The following is a 24,437-nucleotide window of genomic DNA, read 5'->3' as shown; positions in this document are numbered from 1 at the left end:
GTGTAATGTTGTCATTAAGTCTGCAAAGCAGTGATAGATGCTCTGCGTTCAGAGATATTTGTACATTCCAAATCGAAGTATCTATACTTAGTTGGTAAATTATCACAGAAATAAAAGAATTGGATTTGCTGTTGCAATAAAATGGTAATGATAAGAACAATCTGTTCTGTGACCACTGAAATAATACAGCAAAGTAATTAACAAATTGGCAAAGAATGCAGAATTTTCAGGAGGTTTATAAATAAAATGAATCAGCTAATAAGAAGCTTCAGTTGGGTATCTCATGTAATGGATGGGGCCTGATGGATGTGTTCAAAATATGTTAGTCTTTTCCACTAACACCAAAAGCATTACTGCAGGCTTTATAAAGTAGCTAAGGTAAACTGTGCAACTATCTTGTACATACCTTCAGCCTGAATGCTTTTATACAGGATAATCACTATCAGTGGTAAATATACTGGGCCGATCACTTAGGGCCTGAGCCCACTGACGCAGTTGTCTCCACTTTTCAGTTAAATATCAATGTTACAGATGCTAAAAAGTAGACCGAAGCAGACACAACTGCGTTAGTGGGCTCAAGCCCTAAGGCCTGCTGGTACATAAATCCAATTTTGATTGGCCAATTTTACCACTTCCATGTAGTATGAGAGCTCACCTACACAATCAGTATCATGCACCAATATGTTTTACTGTTCTTGCATTAAAGGAATACTATCGATTCACATATTTTTTTTCAATTAACACAGGAATTGTTTGGGAAGTGCTGCTAAGTACTGGTGTATACATTTTAGTAGCAACCTCTTTGTTTACTGTTATCAAAATACTTTCAAACTTTACTGACGCCAAAACTGACGGCTGACTGAGCCATGAGGAGAGGGGAAATTCCCCTCACACTTGATCAGTTAACTTTATGTGTAACTCTGTGTGTGACAGAGAAAGAGAGAGCTCCCAACAGCAGCAGCTTCTGTGTCCTGTGTATCTGACTGAAGTGTCTGAAGAGAGCAGAGGAAATGTAACTAATTGTCACAGCTTTTCATACTGTTTTTGCTTTCAGAGTTTGATATGTTTGATATTTGCTTTCTGTAGTCTGATATGCAACTCTGGCTGTGCATTGAAGCAGACACCCCTTCTGCAATTGATATGTCCCAATATAGCTAAATCCTACACTCAATAAATTACAGCTTTTGCCTCTGATATTTAACATGAAAAGTAGGAAAATGTTTACACAGCTACTTAGACATTATTTGTACATTGTCATTTTAGAACACTTGGGTATTGATAGTATTCATTTGAAGAGACTCTGTAACAAAAATGTCATCCTTTTTTATACCATCCTACAAATTTCTAAACCTATTCTAATGTGCTCTGACTTACTGCAGCACTTTCTACTATCACAGTCTCTGTAATAAATCAATGTATCTTTCCCCCTGTCTGACTTGTCGCCTGTGTCTAGAAGGCTGCCAACTCTTCCGTGCTGGTCTGTTTATGCACACCCCTCTCCAAGCCCCTCTATGCACACTCCAGTGTGTGTGTTATTTACATAAGCCAGCAGGTCTCTGATATCAGTGAGAGAAGAGAGCTGGATAAACCTCCTCTGTTAGGCTGTGAAAGGAGCCGGCTGACACATACTGAGGAATTACACAGGCACAGGCAGAGCTGTCTGCAGGAAGCCTGTCACTATTCAGTGCGTGAGAGCTGCAGGGGGACTGAAGGTAAACACACAAATGATCTTTTGAGATTCAAAAGGAAGGCTATATACAGCCTGCTTGTGTATGGATGTATTTTCTATGTGTGGACATACTGTACATCAACCTACTTCCTGTTTTGGTGGCCATTTTATTTGTTTATCAACAAACTTTTTAAAACTGTTTTTGACTACTTTTAATGCGGCGGGGAGCGGCGAAATTGTGACAGAGGGTAATAGGAGATGTCCCCTAACGCACTGGTATGTTTACTTTTGTGCGATTTTAACAATACAGATTCTCTTTAAGGACACCTGCTGCCAGTAACATGATAACAGCACAACACCTTTCAAAAGAATAACTACGTACCTGGAGCAGATGCGGCCACAATGTAGAAGACAGCCTCCTGTGTGACTTACCACCCACAGGCCCTGGAGTTGTAACAGGGACCCATGAGGGACAAGGGGCTAGTGAATCAGTTGCTGTGATGGCTGGCCTGGTCCCAGCTCCGAATCGCCCCCACGGTTGCTGGAAGCCTGGCCAGGCTCCCACACCTAAGCACCCGGGAAACTGCACCAAACTTTTGTACCAGTTGCCTGGTCTGGACAGGTAACTGACCGTGACACCTCCCATGGATAATATGGATTAGACTTAATGCTTGCACCAACATGCCCTGCTTCATAGCCTGGACTATAGTCTGGATCATAGCAAATCAAAGCAAGGATTACTAAATGATTAGAGAAATAAATATAGTGGAACGCATACACCCATGCATATGTAATGTAAGTGTGTGTTTCTGTGTGTAAGAATTTACATATAACATAACAATGATTGATTGTACAGTAAGTAAAGCTACACATTTTCAGTACCCAATTACAATGTGCATATTAACAATGGTTTTAGGTTCAGACATGTCCCACTGATGGCATTTTTTAAAATTCAAAATATATACAAAATGTAATCCCTCAATAGCTAAAGTGTTATGACATTTCTTAATGTATAAAACCTTCCTCTGGTGTTTAATAACATTCTGCCACTGTCAAGTCAGCTTTTGGATTTGAGAAGTTTGTCCCTGCAGTACTATCTTGCATATGAGATAATTTATAAATAAGTAATGGTTGTACAAAATCCCTTACAAAGTTAAGCTTTGAAATTCAAAGAGCAATCATAAGTCAGATCCAAAATCTGCACATGAACATAAAAAGGCTTTAATCTTTTCTCAAACAGTACAAAGTGCACTTACTGTTACTGATCATCATATTTTACTTTAAGAGGAAGTAACAAACAATTCACACAAAAAGCACAGGTTGACATGTAATGTCCTGTTACTGAGGATAACTTGATAATACAGTACGTGCCTTGTAAACAAGTTGGAATGATATCTATCTGCCTTAAAGGATAACTGGACTTGAAACAGAGGGTTTGAAATGGCAAATATAGATTCTTAAAGTGAACCTGAACTACAAATATAAAAAATATGAAAAATATAATGCTACAATAAAAGCAGCCTAACTCTGCCATAAATTGTGGCAACTTTGATTAGGACCTTCCTCTGCACCTCCAGAGGTTTAGATCAGTTTGTTTCAGTCCAGTTCATTTGAGCGCCAGTGCTCAGCTATAACATAGCCAATGCCAGCACTTTCAAGGTTTAATTAGACTGCAGGGGGTTCATTTTGGTACCAACATTCGGTGTTTATATGGAGGTAGATAGTAGGCAGCAACAACCAGTAAAAAGTGATTGAATATTGAAGACAGTGCAGGGTCCTACTCTGGTGTTTCAGTTTTTATATGGCTACAGAGCTGCCTGTCAAGTTTTAAACCCTTTTGAACTGGATTTAGCACCAGAGGTGAAAATGATTAAAAGTCAGTATTGTTTAGGTTTGTTAATTGAGGTAGACATCCCATGGGTTAGTGTTAGAGGTTAGCTTAGGAAGAGGTTAGTTTTATTGGTGAGGGTAAAGAGGTTAGGGTTAGGCATTAAAAGGGGTCTTCACCAGGAACAAGGTTAGTATTACAGAGGGAACCAGGGGTGTAACTGAAGGGAAGCAGCCCCTACAATCACAGGGGGACCCAGAGATATGGGAGCTCCAACTACTAATATTCCCCTCCTCCAATCCAATACAGGGGACCATCCTTCAGATCAGGTATTTTTGTGGCTACTAAGGGGAGGCAAGGGAAATGTGAACATTTGGAGGGGGGGGGGGGGGCATAAAAGTTTCACTGGGGCCCCCATGAATTGTAGTTATGCCACTAGAGGGAACACTAGAATTGGGCATCAGGAAAGGGTTAACCAACAGGGGAAAGTTGGGGATATACATCAGGAAGGAGTTTCAACAGCAACTGGTCTGAATGTATTAAGTGATAAAGATGCATAATTCTGCATTCAAAACTTTCAAAACTTTTTCTGCTGTTATGATTTGGAGTTATCACATACTTAAGAAGCACTGGCCCTTTAGTAGTCAGTGCTAAACAGTTGCATGCTGGGGGTTCTTTTTATCTATAATATATTCCTCCTCTTCCCTTTATTTCCCGGCCAGCTGCTTATCTGAAACCTGATCCCCTGCTCACTTGTGTTACAAGTAAGGCTGAGGTGACTCAGCGATTGGAGGAAAAAAGAAAAAAGTAAAGGACAGACATGACATCACGAGTTAGCCTAAACTGTGGGCAAAAGACATGGCCCCCACCAGGAACATAATTCTCTTCATTTACTATACAACATTCACTGAAATTAAAATGTGGATAGTACAATACATGTGTTATGTAAGTGGATCAAGTATTTATCTACTTATATATGTGTTTTTCCCCCCCTGGCATAGTATTGCTGATCCTCCTGCTTTAAGGTGAAGGTGAGGATTGACTATTCATAGATCATATGTCATTACAGTGAATGGTTACTGTTGTGTCCATTAGTCAGGGATGCAGAATAACTGAAACTAGGTTTATTTACAGAATGCACTAGATCTGTACATCACAGTAGCTTTTGTCTGTCTCTCCAGCCAGGCAGACCAGGAACCAACAACCCGAAAAGATTACTCTATGCAGTAATGCAAGTAGAACAGTGAACTCTACAGGCCAAATGTATGAACACCACAATCACAACCACTCAAACTATGGGTGAGAAATGGCAAATAACAATGTCGCCAAAGCACTGTCTGTGGTGGTACCAAACTCAGCTCTGCAAAATTTGAATATATGCCCATTGAATCCCATGAAGATGCCCCATGTGACATACAGCAAAGGCCAGAATGTGAATTTCATGTGAATTTAGGGTGTGGTACTTTGATCATCAAAAATCCCACTGATTCCTTATAGCACTTGTTAGGCAAGTTTAGAATATGGAAGAAAGCTCTTTTCCAGCTCTACCTGTCAGATTTCTGTTATAACCACACTGAAACCCTGTCTTCTATATTATTTTTTAGTTAACTATGATGATTCAAATAAGCCTGATATGTATGCATTTCAAGAATTAGTGTCAGTTATATGCCAGATAGAGTTAATCCTTCAACAAGTGCAAATAGTAAAATGCTCAGAATATATTTTAACCAGGCTAAGGGAAATTGTTTTTACTTTTATGGAGACTTAGATAGCAATTCTAGACAGACCAAGGTTGCCATGTTTTTCTTTGTTTTGGGAACAATATCTTATGTTGAAATTAGTGACGACAGCAGACATTATGTTATGGTTATGGTAGGTCATTGTGACTTTTATAAAATGTCAGACAGATAAAGCATTTTAATTATAAGTTTAATGCATAATAGTACACTGCCATCTGGTGTTTTTTTGTAATCTTTTATAAGTTATAAAATTAATGATTTCTTCATAAAAAAAATTATAGAATGAAATTATTTAGATTGCTGATCAGTATATACAATATTTGATTACTCTTTAAGGATAGTATAGTGTTTAAATAAGTATTAATGTACTGTAAGTCTGAATACTGTTGGTTACAGGCCTATGTATTTTGGTGGGCCAAGATGGCCGACAGCATTTCAGAAAAAAATGGGCATACCTCAGGCCAATTAAGACACAGATGTCATAATAAGTAAATAAAGCATGGAACATAGATATGGGAGATGTTTTTAATTCTGGAGACCCAGTGTCTCATGACATTTCTCTTATCGGGAGGTCATAACGTAGTCAAGATGTCTACCTGCGTATGTACCCAATTAATTAAGATATCACCCTCATTCGTTAAATGTCAGACTTTGTAAATAAGATACGTTGAATGACGCACAAAACATTCCAAGATATGGAATATACGTCAGTGGGAAATTCCGATTTTTCAGCCATTTTTGAAAATTGGGTATAAAAAGGGAGGTAGGATGAGCAGGTTTTACACATCTCGACAACAGCTACCTTGGGGTGAGACCTTCTACATAATTGAGGAGAGGTATGCCTTATTGATATTATATTCTGGTGATTCTTAGCATTCTTATCATTGAATATTTAGCTAAGCCTACTAAGCATTGAAAGTTAGCATTTTTTATTAGCCTTATTTTTGAATATTTTTTCTCTCAGCAACTACTAGAGATACTCAGAAATAGGCAACATTAACCAACCTTAGATCTACAATTCAATATCTGCATGATAAAGTTTATTTCATGGAACTGTGAACTTTGAACATCTTGAAGATTCATATTTTTCCGCTGTAAATATATTGCTTTTTGAAAAATACAAATTTATATAAAAATCCAAACTGAGTGCTTTGAGATTATTCCAAGAGAAACCATCATCTATAACTTTTACTGTTGTAGAGGGAAGGAACTCCACTATACCCAATATTTTTGATCGCAACTCTGTAAAAGTTATACCTTTTAATGAGTTAGTGATCTTACAGAGGTAGATACCGTAAGGTTTTCCAACATACCTTTACAGATTGGTGAGGCTGTACATAAGGCATTTATGCTACTGAATAGAGATGGCCTGACCGGTTTGCCGGTGAACGGTTCCTGGCGAACTTCGGTGGTTCGCGTTCGCGGGGGAATGCAAACTTTATGGCGGTTCGATTCGCCTCCTAAACTACATTATTAGGGTCAACTTTACCCTCTACATCACAGTCAGCAGGCACATTGTAGCCAATCAGGCTACACTTCCTCCTGGAGCCACTCCCCCCCCCCTTATAAAAGGAGGCCAGCATCAGGCATTGGACTCACTCGTGTGCCTGCAGTAATTAGAGAAGGGATAACTGCTGTGCAGAGACCTATAGGGAAAACTTAGTTAGGCTCTTGTAGGCTTCTTAGCTTGCCCCTTGCTGTTCTTATTGCTAAAAAAAAGCACCCCTCAACAGGTCTTTTGAGAGCTAATTTTGTTCTTGTGATCTATTTTTTTTTCGTAATATACACAGACAGAGCACTAACCAAACCATGTTCATGGATTCATACTGAGAACATTAATCAACAACAAAAGCAATCCATGATCTACAAAAACTAAACAATTAGGCACCAATAGGGTAAAAATAGATAATTTATTAAAGGACGTGTCCAAAATTAATAAAAACAGCTGTACTGCCACATGGCACAGGGGTAAAAAGATTCAAAAATCTATATATGTATATTTAATAATGTTACATGCTCAGACAGGTAAGTACATCCAAATAACAAGAATCTGTATCACAATAACACTGTCGCAGTCAGTATGCACAAAGTGATGTCCAGATCTAAATAGTTACCACAATTGACAATCTCTCTACACAATACAGTAATGTGCAAAAGACTACAACTGAATTACTCATATATAATTATAAAGAGCCACCTTACCAACTGTAGCACTGTTACCCCCTGGTCCAGGTGGCAGTGTGGACCTCACATGTATCGCACCCTCCTAGGTGCTTCTTCGGAGATAAAAACATGAAAACCGGGACGCCTTAAATATACTTCATATCCCGCCGCCGCAAATTGAAGAGGCATGGCCACACCTCTTCCGCGCCACCACGCCATGCGTACGTAATGACACATGATGCAAGCGGCGCTTACCCGAATCCATGACATGCGTACAAAGCGTCGCATGTCATGCGTAGTGTGAGTAAAGGGTTGCGTACAGATGGAAGGCGGCTGGCGTATATTATATCAAATAATGATACTAAGGGCCTGATTCACAAAGCGGTGCTAACCCAGTTAGCACGCCTAAAAGACTTTAGGCGTGATAACAATTGCACCACGCTGGTGAAAAGCCAGTTTAGGCGTGATAAGTTTAGGCATGATAAGTTTAGATGTGATAAGTTTAGGCATGATAAGTTTAGATAAGTTTAGATCATGCACAAAGTCCCGCACGCAAAGCAGCGCCATTAAACTCTATGCGAAGTGCACCAGACTTTGCTAGCGCAAAACTTTTGATCAGCTGTGCACTGCGGTGCTAACCCAGTTGGTGCTTAAACTTATCACGCCTAAACTTATCACGCCCAAACTTATCATGCCTAATCTTATCACACCTAAACTTATCACGCCTAAACTTATCATGCCTAAACTGAGTTTAGGCGTGATAAAGGGCTTTTCACCAGCGTGCTAACTGTTAGCACCGCTTTGTGAATCAGGCCCTAATGGTGCAAATAATTCACAATAATGAAGAATATATTAAATCAATATTTAAACAAGCAACATGGCAAACAACTTTTAATTATAAATTACTAAATCTATTGCCATCTGGATAAATATCCATTTACACTGACACCTAGTGGGCCAGTAATATATGACACTCTAAATCTAGCATGATGGTGCAGGCAAACTGAGGGCATCTACTGGCTGCACAAAAAGTAGCCTAATAAAAGTTGATAATACTTTTTACAATAATCAGTGGACATTAAAATAAATTTTACATTGTGAGTCATCAAATTCATACAAAAAATGATACATAAAATAATAACATATTAATACACAAAAATTAGAAAAGATGTAAGTGCACATAAAAATTGCTATAAAACTTGATTCTACGTGGTCGTCGTTATTTTCTTCAAAAGTGAGTTGATAAAGTGCAAATGATGCTCCGTGAAATAAAGTGACCATGCAATGTAAAGAATAGCCACGATATAAAAATCTGAAAAATGTTTAAATCAGTCAAGCAAAGTGTATTAAGCGGTGGTCAGAAGAACTACCATCTACACACACACACACACACATATATATATATATAGAAGACCCAAAAGATCCTCGAGGACCTGTTGATCATTAAAATCCAGTCCATGATCCAGTATATTCTGGTCTCGCATGGACCGAGGATCATACATTTTTTTGAGTGCGAGCTGTCTGCAGAAAAAATATACATCTTTTAGTATCTCAAATTCATCGAATTGATTATTACTATTAGGTGCAGAAGATAATCCTCTAGACAACACCTTAATCTCATTACTCGTTAAGGGGATGGCAGATAGATTAATCACCTGTAAAGCTGCCTGTTCCGGGGAGCTCTTATCCGTTCTCCGTCTTTTGGTAACATTTTTCTTCGATTGATTGGGTAATTGTGATAGTGCCACTCTTTGTGCTACAGACTGAGAGGTCCCATCTGACTCAAATGCATCACTTGAGTCAGAAACACAGGAAGAAGTGATGTTGGCCTGTGTATGTTGTAAATTCCTCACAGTTTTTGATCTTTTATTGGTCCAGGCTCTTCTACCTTTAGGATTGTCTGTATGGCGCCACATAAACGCTCTGTTCAGGCTGTAATCCAAACAATCTCTGGACAATTTTTGTTTTTATTAGCGATTATCTCCTGCTCAATTTTGTCCAGCTCGTTCTTTAAATCAGTCATAAACAGTTTGATTTTCTCAGTGGGACCCATTTTACTCACGTTGTTCTCTCAACATAGTGATTTTCTGCTTATATTGGGCTAATAAGGCCCTGTCATGTTGCAGTAGCATATCTACTATAATATGTGAGCATTGGCCAATCCACTCACCCATGATTTCTTGCCCTCATCATTGAGGTGCCATGATGGAAATATCTGGACCCTTAACCCCCTAGGGTAGATCCCTTGCGAATCATAGTTCTCAAGACTGCTCACGTTCCACCACACCTTAATGTAGTTAACATGTGTGTCTTTCAATTTCAGGCACCATTGCTTCAGCTCCTCAGAAATTCCACCTCCTGCTAGAGCACTCTTATCCTTAGTAAAAATCGTATGTAAGTTGATCTGCCAACATGCGTCCAATGAATCTAAAATATATTCCAGATCCATTATCACAATGTAACAAGCTCTGGAAGAATATATTCTTCATTATTGTGAATTATTTGCACCATAAGTATCATTATTTGATATAATATACGCCAGCCATCTCCCATCTTTACGCAACCCTTTACTCACACTACGCATGACCAGTGCTGGGCGTAATGGAAAAAACTACGCTTACAGATCATTACGCGTAATTTTACGCTATTACGTATTACGGAATTACGCTTACGGCATAGACATTCATTTACGGTACATGTCTGTAATTACACATAGCCCTTACGCAATTAAGTGTAAGAATACCGTAATTCAGGTTGTTACGTTATTGGCTTACGCGTAAATTCCTACTAGCAATTAATGCGTAAGGTCATGCTGCCAAGCGGAAAAGTTGACGCATGGATCAATGTTAGGTAGCCGCCGACTTTAAGGGTTAATAGCAAAGCCCCCTTAATTGCTTAGAGCCTCAAATTTGGAGAATATATTAAGGAGATCAGAAGGAATAAGAGGAAATTTTTTTTTTTCAAAAAGACCTTATAGTTTTTGAGAAAATCGATGTTAAAGTTTCAAAGGAAAAATATATACATTTAAAAACCCGCCGAATTTAACGGTTAATAGCAAAGCCTGCTTAAAATTTAGGAACACCAAATTCCTAGGGTATATTAAGGGGATCAGTGGGAATAAGAGGAAAACATTTTTTTTCAAAAAGACCTTATAGATTTTGAGAAAATCGATTTTTAAGTTTCAAGGGCAAAAATGTCTTTTAAATGCGGAAAATGTCAGGTTTTTTTGCACAGGTAACAATAGTGTTTTATTTTCATAGATTCCCCCAAGTGGGAAGAGTTTTACTTACTTCGTTCTGAGTGTGGGAAATATTAAAAAAAAACGACGTGGGGTCCCCCCTCCCAGACCTCTTTAACCCCTTGTCCCCCATGCAGACTGGGATAGCCAGAATGCGGAGCAACGGCCGCGTGGGGCTCCGCACCCTGACTATACCAGCCCGCATGGTCCATGGATTGGGGGGTCTCGGAAGGGGAGGGACAGCCAAGCTTTCCCCTCCCCCTCCGAGCCCTTGTCCAATCCAAGGACAAGGGGCTCTTCTCCACCTCCGATGGGCGGTGGAGGTGGAGGCCGCGATTTCCTGGGGGGGGGGTTCATGGTGGCATCTGGGAGTCCCCTTTAAAAAGGGGTCCCCCAGATGCCCACCCCCCCCTCCCAGGAGAAATCAGAAGGAACCCCATTGGTCTGCTAAGGACCAATGGGGCTCCTTGGAGCCCAAATACAAAGATGCTTTAGAGAGCTCTGAGCTAAATAGCTCAGAGCTCTGTCGGGTGCAGGACGCTAAGTCCCGCCGGCTCTCGCTGCCCTCCCCGCCTCTCCCACATGTCACCTATATACATGTATATGGGTGACAGATGTGGGCGGAGTGGACGGCGGGAGCCGGCGGGGACTTAGCGTTAGTGTATGCGGCGGCCGGCGGGTGAGCGACGAGTGACGTCGGGTGCGGTGGAGTTACAAAGTAACAAAGTTGTTACATTGTAACAACTTTGTTTCATTGTAACTGATTAGTATATTTCCGAGGATATTGCGTGGGAACTGGCTTTTAAAGGGACAGGTAAGTGTTAATGGTTAATTAAGGATATTAAAGGACTTTTTTCGTGGTTATGTTTTTTGTTCAATTAAAATACTTTTTCTATGTGTTTGTGTGTTTATTTACTTTTAACTCTTAAAGGAAATGGGTAAGGGGTACAAGTACCTCTATACTCATTTCTCCTGGGAGGGGGGGTGGGCATCTGGGGGACCCCTTTTTAAAGGGGACTCCCAGATGCCACCATGAACCCCCCCCCCCAGGAAATTGCGGCCTCCACCTCCACCGCCCATCGGAGGTGGAGAAGAGCCCCTTGTCCTTGGATTGGACAAGGGCTCGGAGGGGGAGGGGAAAGCTTGGCTGCCCCTCCCCTTCCGAGACCCCCCAATCCATGGATCATGCGGGCTGGTATAGTCAGGGTGCGGAGCCCCACGCGGCCGGTGCTCCGCATTCTGGCTATCCCAGTCTGCATGGGGGACAAGGGGTTAAAGAGGTCTGGGAGGGGGGACCCCACGTCGTTCTTTTTAAATATTTCCCACACTCAGAACGAAGTAAGTAAAACTCTTCCCACTTGGGGGAATCTATGAAAATAAAACACTATTGTTACCTGTGCAAAAAAACCTGACATTTTCCGCATTTAAAAGACATTTTTGCCCTTGAAACTTAAAAATCGATTTTCTCAAAAACTATAAGGTCTTTTTGAAAAAAAAAATTTCCTCTTATTCCCACTGATCCCCTTAATATACCCTGTGAATTTGGTGTTCCTAAATTTTAAGCAGGCTTTGCTATTAACCGTTAAAGTCGTCGGGTTTTTAAATGTATATATTTTTCCTTTGAAACTTTAACATCGATTTTCTCAAAAACTATAAGGTCTTTTTGAAAGAAAAAATTTCCTCTTATTCCTTCTGATCTCCTTAATATATTCTCTAAATTTGAGGCTCTTAGCACTTAAGGGGGCTTTGCTATTAACCCTTAAATTCGGCAGCTTTTTTATATTATACGGGAGCGTAATATTACGCGATTACGGCAGACTGTGTAATTTCAATGGGAGTTTACTGTCTTACGCGTAATTTGTTACGCGTAATAACGTAACCTACGGTCTACGCGTAATTAATTACGCGTAATACCGTAACCTTACACGTAATGCTTACGGTGCATTTGTAGTGAATTACGATACGTAATTACGCTAATGCGTAATTTCGACCCAGCACTGTGCATGACATGCGACGCTTTGTACGCATGTCATGGATTCGGGTAAGCGCCGCTTGCGTCATGCGTCATTACGTATGCATGGTGTGGTGACGCGGAAGAGGTGTGGCCACGCATCTTCAATTTGCGGCGACGGAATATGAAGTATATTTAAGGCGACCCGGTTTTCATGTTTTTATCTCCGAAGAAGCACCTAGGAGGGTGCGATACATGTGAGGTCCACACTGCCACCTGGACCAGGGGGTAACAGTGCTACAGTTGGTAAGGTGGCTCTTTATAATTATATATGAGTAATTCAGTTGTAGTCTTTTGCACATTACTGTTTTGTGTAGACAGATTGTCAATTGGGGTAACTATTTAGATCTGGAGATCACTTTGTGCATACTGACTGCGACAGTGTTATTGTGATACAGATTCTTGTTATTTGGATGTACTTACCTGTCTGTGCATGTAACATTATTATATATACATATATAGATTTTTGAATCTTTTTACCCCTGTGCCATGTGGCAGTACGGCTGTTTTTATTAATTTTGGGACATGTCCTTTAATAAATTATCTATTTTTACCCTATGGGTGCCTAATTGTTTAGTTTGTGTAGATCATGGATTGCTTTTGTTTTTAATTACTATTTTTGTGTGTGTGTGTGTGTGTGTGTGTGTGTGTGTGTGTGTGTGTGTGTGTGTGTGTGTGTGTGTGTGTGTGTGTGTGTGTGTGTGTGTGTGTGTGTGTGTGTGTGTGTGTGTGTGTGTGTGTGTGGCTCACTTGCATTATATACAGCCCTGTCAGTCAGTCGCAGCTGGCCTTTGACCCCTTGGTGGTATAATTACTAATGTGCCAGGTGCACATTGTAATACCCATCACTGCATATACCTACCTGTTGTTCACAGTGCACCCACCTACCTACGTGAGCGCATGCAGTGTCACTGTGCCTGTCCGGTACCTGTCTGTGTGTGACAGGTGCACATTATAATACCTATCATTGCATATACCTACCTGATGTTCACAGTGCACCCACCTACCTATATGAGTGCACGCAGTGTGATATACCACTCCGTGCATACCTGTTAACTGCACCTGTGTGACTGACTGCACATTGTATTAGGCAAGTCAGTGCATACCTTTCACTTCCCCCCCCCCCCAATATGGACAAAACAAAAGGCAGAGGCAGACCACCTGGCAGGTCTGTTCGTGGTCGCGCTGTCGTGATTTCTTGTGGCCCTCGACCAAAGTAGTGTTCAGAAGAAGGCACGTGCCATCAACTAGAGATGTGGCGAACGGTTCCCGAACCGTTCGCCGGCGAACATCTCTAAATCCATGGGCCTCTTACTACTTCCGGGTTACAATGACCCGGAGTAGTACGCCTGCGCTGCCTGGCGGAGCGCGTCCTAGATCGCACTCCCGTTGCCGGGCACTCTCTGCGCATGTGCGTGACGTCATGAGTGACGTCACGCTCATGCGCAGAGAGTGCCCGGCAACAGGAGCGCGATCTAGGACGCGCTCCGCCGGGCAGCGCAGGCGTACTACTCCGGGTCATTGCGACCCGGAAGTAGTAAGAGGCCCAGAGAGGTTCGCCAGGCGAACTGTTCGGCCCAACACTACCATCAACCCCCAATATTGTCAGGACGTAGTTGACTATTTAACACAGAACACCTCATCTTTCTCAGCTTCCGCACAGAAGCGTGGTATATCTTCCTCCTCCTGTTCTGATTAATGGCACCCCACTTAACACTCAGTCGGCCGCCACCACCAAAGTGCCATCAACCCAGGGCTCAGCGGTGTGGACATTTTTTTGTGTATTTTTTATTGAGGTATGGTGCATTATCAAGAGGACAAGCCGTTTTGAAGGAGGGAACTCTTAACACCTGTTGCCAGAGAGGTGGGGGACGACCCGGGAACGGTCCCAAGGCGTATATAGACCATTGGTTGGTCTGTGCTCTGCGGTGAGTGGCACACAAAGGGTGTTGGTGGTGGCATCCATACATGTGAAGTTTTGCAGGCTGTCTGAATTGATGAAGAACACATCTACATTTATGGACTTTTAATAGTATTTTAATGTCTTTGTAAACAGTCTTTGAGTTGTATGAAATTTGCCGTGAGCACCACCTCTGTTTTTAAAGGGACTCCGAGCAGTGCAGAAACTATGGAAAGATGCATATCATTTTAAAGCTCTCTTTCTCCTCTTTCCAATGATATATAAACCACCACCCTACGTCTTTTAGTTTTCGCTATTTTCGCGATTGAAATTGCAGCTGCTGACTTTGACACAAAGTCGCCCTGTGTAATACAATATAACTATGGCTTGATGGATATCATTTTAAAGCTCTCTTTCTCCTCTTTCTGACGACACCTAAATCTTCGCCCTACGCCTTTTAGTTTTCTCTATTTTCGGGATCGAAATCGCGGCTGCGGCAATTTCAATCGCGAAAATAGCGAAAACTAAAAGGCGTAGGGCGGCGATTTATATATCATTGGAAAGAGGAGAAAGAGAGGTTTAACATGATATGCAACTTTCCATAGTTTATGCACTGCTCGGAGTCCCTTTAAGTTTGACATTTTTATATGGAGGAGGCTAACTGGTGTTGATTTTTGCTTTTAAGGTTGCAGGGAGATAGATATTTTTTGCTGAGAGCGCAGACCTCTGGTGACCTATTTTTTTGTGTGTCTGCTTCAGATGAGAGCAATGCCATCTGTACTCTCTGCCACCAAAAATTGAGCGGTGGAAAGACCAAGACCCACGTAGGGACAACTACCTTACGAAGGCACATGATTACAAAGCACAAACTGCAATGGGATGACCACCTGAGGAAAAGAAGCACACAAAAGCATAGCCACACACCGCAGTGGAAGATACCAGGCTGCAGTTTTTTCTCAAAAAAGGCGATACCTAAACTGTTCCATGATGTTGAAAGGCAAGTGGTGACATCTCTGGCTCACAGCGTTGGGTCAAGGGTCCACCTGACCACGGATGTCTTTTCTGCAAAGCACGCTCAGGCCTACCCGAAGACTAAGTCAGTCCCCACAGACAGCATCTCTGCCTGCACACCGTTTAACTGCCTGCCCCAAGACTAAGTCGCTCCCCACACAGCACCTCTGCCTGCAGGCCACTTGACTGCCTTCTCCGCCACCACCAACAGGGTCCAGGACTCCAGGTGGTTTCCTGAATTTTTAAGGCCGCTGCTAGCAGCGGCCGCTATACTACTTTTTCTTGTGCGTGTACATGCCTGCCTAATTTTTCTGGCTGCACTGCAGCTGCAACAACAAAACAAAAGGTATGTACATCAGCCATTTCCCCTGTGTGATCATTACCTTGCCACGCCCATGGTGAAGGGGCTTGGGTATCACAATGAAATAATGACCGACGGCGATATGAGTGTCTCGGGGGGGGGGTTATCTAGGCACACCCAAGATAATAAGGTCATTGCTTCATTGTGGAAAGACCAAATTTGATCAGCTGGACAGTCACTGTTGTTCTATCATTGAGCTACCACAGCCCGGCGACCATATGGGCTTAAAAACCTCCACCATGGCCTGCACTCTGGCTATGGTGCGCACCAGTCCAGCACGGCCGTCACAACACAAACAGCTGTTTGCGGTGCATTACACAGTGAATTTGGTGTGTCAGTGTGAAGCAGTACTCTAATTACACTCCCTGATTGATGTATACACATGCAAGATGTTTTAAAGCATTTTAGGCCTGCAATTTAGCATTCAATGTGATTTCTGCCCATAAATCGCTGCTTCCAGATTTTTCCCCAGGACTTTTGGCGTCTATCCCACTCATCCATGTAAAAACTCAGATATTAGACCTCTTGAAACATCTTTTCCATCACTTTTGTGGCCAGCGTAAGTGTTTCTAGTTTTCAAAGTTCGCCTCACCATTGAAGTCTATTGCGGTTCGTGAAATTTCACGCGAACCAAACTTTTGCGGAAGTTTGCGAACCCAGTTTGCGAACCAAAAGTCAGAGGTTCGGGCCATCTCTACTACTGAATTATTTTTATTTCTTTAGGTGAGGCATTTTTTAAATCTTATGAATCTATACTCAGTGTGACAAGCTATTCTTTTGTGCAAATTCAAATCGGGATCAATATGTGCATTTTGATTTCAGCAATGCAAAACACAGTTGTGTCAATTTCAGATTTTATTCCTTGCAAAACTGTGCTAATGGATCCATGTTTCTCAAAATGTGGGAGTAAAAATGCAAGTAGAAAACACACGGAAAGCAGAAAAAAATTTAACATCTTTGCAGAACTGCCTTGAATATGCCCACCTTGTTGCCAGCTACCACTAATAGATACCAAAGGCATCATAGGAAAACTGTTTGTGTGGATTTGTATAATTTCTACTGTCCCATATAGAGATTAACTAAATTATTGCTGTCAATACAGGTGTGCAGTAACTTTGAATAATACAGATGGAGTCCGAAAACAGCAAAGTTGTGATGGCGTTACGTCAATAAGGAATGCAATACAGGATACAGGAGAGAAAACCACTCAGGCTCATCTGCAAGGGATACAGAATGGAGAAGGTAGAAATAGTAGAATATAGTACTTGTTAGGCAAGTTTAGAATAAGTATGATACTCTTCATTTAGAATGGGCAATGTGCACCTACTTTAACTAACAATACACTATAATTGAACTGTGCTGTAAGTCTAAGGATCAGAAAAGGTATATACCTGGTCTATACCCAGTCATTCTACCCAACTTCATTTTGCCCATTTTTCATTTATTTATCATTTTACTGTTTACATTATCTCCCAATATAATTCTGTTTGTGGAAGCCTGCTGCCTCACTCCCTTGTAATGACTCCATGAAAGCCCCACTTTATAGCAATAAAGCAAAGTCCTCGGTATCCGGCAATGCTTGAGCAACTGGCCAAAATAGCACAAAACTCCCCCTTAAATACTTACCAAGGCTCCAGCGATGTCTGGCAGTCTCCCTCTATCTCACCGCCAGGGACGGATATAGACCAAGTTGCGCCTGGGGCAAGGGCAGGTTTTGGCGCCTAAAGGTCAGGTTTTGGCGCCTAAACTGCCACTCATGTTGCCACCTTTTTAAGAATTCATCAAACTGCGCCTGGGGCAAGAGACCCGCCTGCCCCCTCTAGATCTGTCCCTGCTCACCGCAGGCTCGGAGCAGCTATCCTGCTTCCCCAGTGCATGGGACCTGGAGTGTCAGCTGACCCGCATTGGGTTATGTGACACTCAGGCTTCCATACACAGATGTTAGGAGCCCCACGGGGAGATAGAGGGGTGCTATCCATTGGTGGAGTCTCTAAAAGCATTTCTAAGCCTGCCAGCAACCACAGAAAGCCCTCCAAAAGAGGTCCCCATTATCCCTCAGGCATGCCAGTTAGTTGAGACTTCCGGTTGCCTGTATTCCGGATAACGGGGACTTTGCTGTATTTCTATTCAACATGGTTTACAGAAAGTATTTTACAAAGTTGAAAAGAAACAGTATAGTATACAAGAAGTCAGGGCAGTTTCTAGGCTAAATTGCTCCCAGGGCAAGGGTGTAAAAATGTCACCCCATCTTTCCGTGGCCTCAAAAACGTTATTTGTGATGCAATATGTAACTCCCAAGTATAGGAAGCCAGGTATAGGTGCCCCAGTATAGGTTAGCCAGCCATAGGCTCCCCAGTATAGGTTAGCCAGCCATAGGTGCCCAAGTATAGGTTAGGCAGCATTAGGTTCTCCAGTATAGGTCAGCCAGCTACAGGTGCCCCAGTATAGGTTGGCCAGCCATAGGCTCCCCAGTATAGGTTAGCCAGCCATAAGTGCCCTAGTATAAGCTAGCCAGCATTAGGTTCTCCAGTATAGGTCAGCCAGCTACAGGTGCCCCAGTATAGGTTAGCCAGCTATAGGTTCCCTAGTATAGGTTAACCAGCCATAGGTGTCCCAGTATAGTTAAGCCAGCTACAGGTGCTCAAGTATAGGCCAGCCAGCTATAGGTGCCCCAGTATACAGTAGGATGCGAAAGTTTGTGCAACCTTGTTAATTGTCATGATTTTCCTGTATAAATCGTTGGTTATTACGATAAAAAATGTCAGTTAAATATATCATATAGGAAACACACACAGTGATATTTGAGAAGTGAAATTTAGTTTATTGGATTTATAGAAAGTGTGCAATAATTGTTTAAATAAAATTAGGCAGGTGCATAAATGTGGGCACTGTTGTCAATTTATTGATTCCAAAACCTTTAGAACTAATTATTGGAACTCAAATTGTCTTGGTAAGCTTAGTGACGCCTGACCTACATACACAGGTGAATCCAATTATGAGAAAGAGTATTTAAGGGGGTCAATTGTACGTTTCCCTCCTCTTTTAATTTTCTCTGAAGAGTAACAACATGGTGGTCTCAAAACAACCCTCAAATGACCTGAATACAACGATTTTTCACCATCATGGTTTGGGGTAAGGATACAGAAAGCTGTCTCAGAGATTTCAGCTGTTTGTTTCCACAGTTAGGAACATATTGAGGAAATGAAAGACCACAGGCTCAGTTCAAGTTAATCACTACACAGAGAGTTAAATGCCTGCATTAAACACCAAGTGAACACCTGAAATAACTGGCTAAGCAAATTTGGCCTAATCAGCTATTCATGAGGCAATGCTAATGCAAATATGCATTCGCTTTCGCATGCCGACTAATGCAGGGTCAAAAACCAATGCCGCAAAGCGGTTGCCCTGCGGGAATTAGTTCATGCTACAATAGCACTATCCAGGAGCGCCACGGGGAGGCTTCCCAATGCCCCCATACAACCGGGGGACCGCGGGGTCCCAGGCGCTCTCAGTGCCTGGGAACCACAGCAGCACCCGGAGGGGGAGGCTGGGTGGCTGGCAACCCCCCCAGCGTGGCCAGTGCCGGGGAGGGCCGTCCGCACCCACCTCGGAATATTTAAAAACAGGCACTTACCTTAACGTCCATTGCGTTCTGCTACTGAGCATAGCTTGGGTGCAACACATTTGAAAAGGAAAGGAATGAAGCATGGGTCGCAGCGAGCTTTAGAGCTCAGGGCTGGCTCACACACTGCACTCCAAAGGGGGGGAGGACAGGCACAGACAGCCCACTCCAGGGCTCACACCACCTGGAATCAGCCATCCACCACCCGCCTCCAAAGGAGAGACATTCATGATTCACTACACAGAGAGAAAAATGCGTGCATTAAACACCAAGTGAACACCTGACATAACTGGCTAAGCAAATTTGGCCTAATTGGCTATTCATGAGGCAATGCTCATGCAAATATGCATTCGCTTTCGCATGCCGACTAATGCAGGGTCAAAAACCAATGCCGCAAAGTGGTTGCCCTGCGGGAATTAGTTCATGCTACAATAGCACTATCCAGGAGCGCCACGGGGAGGCTTCCCAATGCCCCCATACAACCGGGGGACCGCGGGGTACCAGGCGCTCTCACTGCCTAGGAACCACAGCAGCACCCCGGAGGGGGAGGCTGGGTGGCGGAGGCGACCCCCCCCAAGCGTAGCCAGCGCCGGGGAGGGCTGTCCACACCCACCGCCCAATATTTAAAAACAGGGCTCCCCAAGCGTGGCCATGAACTAATTCCCGCAGGGCAACCGCTTTGCGGCATTGGTTTTGGACACTGCATAAGTTGGCATGCGAAAGCAAATGCATATTTGCATGAGCATTGCTTCATGAATAGCCAATTAGGCCAAATTTGCTTAGCCAGTTTTGTCAGGTGTTCACTTGGTGTTTAATGCACACATTCAATTCTCTCTGTAGTCAGTTCAAGTTAAGGCTGGAAGCAGACCAGGAAAAAAGAGTCGACGAATGGTAAGAACAGTCAGAGTCAACCCACAGACCATCACCAAAGACCTGCAACATCATCTTGCTGCAGATGGAGTCACTGTGCATTGTTTAACCATTCCGCACACTTTACACAAGGAGATGCTGTATGCTAGAGTGATGCAGAGGAAGCCTTTTCTCCACCCACAGCACAAATAGAGCAGCTTGAGGTATGCTAAAGCACATTTGGACAAACCAGCTTCATTTTGGAATAAGGTGCTGTGGACTGATGTTTATTATTTGGGCATAACAAGGGGAGTTATGCATGGAGGAAAAACAACACAGCATTCCAAGAAAAACACCTGCTACCTACAGTAAAATATGGTGGTGGCTCCTTCATGTTGTGGGGCTGTGTGGCTAGGCTAGTGCAGGGACTGGGAATCTTGTCAAAGTACACTTTCTGTAAATCCAATAATCTTAATTTCACTTCTCAAATATCACTTCTCAAAGTTGCCCAAACGTTTGCATCCCACTGTAGTTTAACCAGCCATAGGTGTCTCAGTATAGTTAATCCAGCTACAGGTGCCCCAGTATAGGTCAGCCAGCCATAGGTGCCCCAGTATAGATTAGCCAGCCATAGGTGCTCCAATATATTTTAGCCAGGTACAGGTCCCACAGTATAGGTTAGCCAGCCATAGGTTCCCCAGTACTGGTTAACCAGCCATAGGTGCCCCGGTATATATTAATTAGCCATTGGTGCTCCAGTATAGGTTAGTCAGCAATAGTTGACCCCCCACCCCACAGGCTGTGGCAATACAAAGAAGGAGGGGGGAGCAGTGGCACACTGGGACTCAGCAGCGGGAGGTGGGCCCAAACCTTCTCTCCTTCCCTTTAGATCCCCCTCCATGCTCCCCCCTCCATTCAAGAAGTGTCCGGCAACAGTGGGGGGGGGGGCTACCAATCACTCACCTTCCGAGCTCTAGGTGGTGTCCATGTGCCGCTGGGCTGCTCTGTGTACATCGCTGCTCACAGACGATGTACACAGGGCAACCCGGCGACATTTGGACATCGCCTGGAGCCCAGAAGGTGAATGATTGCTAGCACCCAACCCCCCTGGCAGTGAGACACTTCTTGAATGGAGGGGGGAGCATGGATGGGGACCCAAGGAGAAGGAGAGAGGAGTTGCCCTCCCCACAGCTGAGTCCCATTGTGCCGCTGCTCCCCTCTCCTTCATTGTGCCCCCCTGCTTCATTGTGCTCCCGGCAGACACCAGGCCCGCCCGCCCGCCCATAAAAACAGGGCTGCAGGAAGTATATTATCAAGCTAGCAAGAAATTAAATGATTACAAGACTGTCCAATAAAATAAGAAAAAAAAAAACATCAGGCAGAGAAGCAGACAAATTAAAAGGGAAGATCATACAAAGGCTAAACATTCAATGCATTTGTTCAGCTTTTTCTAATATGCTTGTGTCAGCTCTTTAGGTACTTTTTTTGTTCTCTGAAAGCAGTACAGTGCTTATACTGGTTGTGTGCAATGTGTACAATGTGTACAATATACATTTTATTATTGAACTTTCATAGCACACATCATGTATGGTCAGCTTCTATTCACAAGAACTACAAAGACAAAACTGAAGAATAAAGTACTTCTGCCTAGCCATGCTTATGATGCACAATTACTTGTGTGGGAGTGTATCTGTACATGAGCATGACAGAATGGGAAAGATATTTTCTGACAGTACATAAAATATAACACAATAAATAACAGTGACCATGTCCAAATACACACAGATTATTATTGATTTATAAAGTGCTGTACAGAGTAAGAGATAAACATGGGGTACATAATAGTACATAATGTATTTGTATACACCAATATACAAAATGCAAAATTGGTAACTAGAGATGGCCCGAGCCTCCGATTTTCAGTTCGCAAACCGAAAACGCGAACTTCCGCAAAAGTTTGGCTCGCGCAAACTTTTGCGAACCGCAATAGACTGCAATGGGGAGGCGAACTTTGAAAACTAGAAACACTTATGTAGGCCACAAAAGTGATGGAAAAGATGTTTCAAGGGATCTAACACCTGGGGGGGCATGATTGAGTGGGATAGACGCCAAAACTCCCTGGGGAAAATTTGGATTTGACACAAAGCAGCATTTTATGGGCAGAAATCACATTTAATAATAAATTGCAGGCCTAAAGTGCTTTAAAACATTGTGCATGTGTATACATCAATCAGGGAGTGTAATTAGAGTACTGCTTCACACTGACACACCAAATTCACTGTGTAACGCACTGCAAACAGCTGTTTGTGTAGTGACGACTGTGCTGGACTGGTGCGCACCATGGCCAGAGTGCAGGCCGTGTCGGTTTTCAAGCCCATATGGTTGCCGGGCTGTGGTAGCTCAGTGGTAGAACAACAGTGACTGTCCAGCTGATCAAATGTGGTCTGTCCACAATGAATCAATGACCTTATTATCTTGGGTGTGCCCCCCCGAGACACTCATATTGCCGTCGGTCATTGTTTCATTGTGATACGCAAGCCCCTTCACTGCGGCAAGGTAATGATCATGAAGGGGAATTGGCACATGTACATGCCTTTTGTTTTGTTGTTGCAGATGCAGTGCAGCCAGAAAAATTAGGCAGGCATGTACACGCACCAGAAGAAGTAGTATAGCGGCCGCTGCTAGCAGCGGCCTTAAAAATTCAAGAATCCACCTGGAGTCCTGGACCTTGTTGGTGGTGGCGGAGAAGGCAGTCAAGCGGCCTGCGGGCAGAGGTGCTGTGTGGGGAGTGACTTAGCCTTGGGGCAGGCAGTCACACGGCGTGCAGGCAGAGATGCTGTGTGTGGGGACTGACTTAGTCTTGGGGCGGGCAGTAACCTTCCGGGATCCAAGCCTCATTCATTTTGATAATGGTGAGGTACTGAACACTTTTGTGATTTAGGCAACTTCTTTTCTCAGTGGCAATGCCTCCAGCTGCACTAAAGGTTGATTCTGACAGGACGGTTGAGGCAGAGCAAGACAAAAGTTGGCAAATTGGGACAGCTCTGGATACAGGTCAAGCCTGCGCACCCAGTAGTCCAAAGGTTCACTGCTTCTCCCAATGTCTACATCCACACTTAAGGCCAGGTAGTCAGCTACCTGCCGGTCCAGGCATTGGTGGAGGGTGGATCCGGAAGGGCTAAGGCGAGGCGTTTGACTTAAGAATGTCTGCATGTCCGACATCACCATGAGATCCAGTCAAATTGAAGGAAAAAAAACGGGGCACCACTCCTTTAAAAGTCCCTTTATTCCGCTGCAGGAGACAGCAGGTACATGCAGTGGGGGTATCAAGTGCCTGACAGCTGTTTCGCTGGTGGTACAGGCAGTGGGGTATCAAGTGCCTGACAGCTGTTTCGCTGGTTTAAACCAGCTTCTTCAGAGGCAGTATGTAAATACTGCCTCTGAAAAAGCTGGTTTAAACCAGCGAAACAGCTGTCAGGCACTTGATACCCCCACTGCATGTACCTGCTGTCTCCCCCACCGGAATAAAGGGACTTTTAAAGGAGTGGTGCCCCGCTTTTTTTTCTTCAATTCAACTGGATTACAAGGATTTTGGATGAGCACGCTCTGTGTCCTGGTCCCAGTCCTGGTGTGTCTGCCCTGCTGCGTTTGGTGCCAGGTACTGTCATTCTTCTTTGAATTTATATCACCATGAGATCGCTGGAGCGTCCTGTCCTTGCCTGCGTGGACATGGGAGAAGGATCACTGGCAGTGGTACCTTTATTGCGTTGTGCTGTGACATCACCCTTAAACACATTGTAAAGCATAGTTGCCAGCTTGTTCTGCAAGTGCTGCATCCTTTCTGCCTTCAGGTGAGTTGGTAACATGTCCGCTACTTTGTGCATATACCGAGGGTCTAGTGACGTGGCCACCCAGTACAGCTCATTCCTCTTGAATTTTTTTATACGGGGGTCTCTTAACAGGCTGGACAGCATGAATGATGCCATCTGCACAAAGTCGGATCCAGACGTACTATCCAACTCCTCTTGCTCTTCCACAGTAATGTC

The sequence above is a fragment of the Hyperolius riggenbachi genome, chromosome 1 (genome assembly GCF_040937935.1).
Source record: "Hyperolius riggenbachi isolate aHypRig1 chromosome 1, aHypRig1.pri, whole genome shotgun sequence".
NCBI classification, from domain to species: Eukaryota; Metazoa; Chordata; class Amphibia; order Anura; family Hyperoliidae; genus Hyperolius; species Hyperolius riggenbachi.
Note: the sequence above shows the minus strand (reverse complement) of the source record.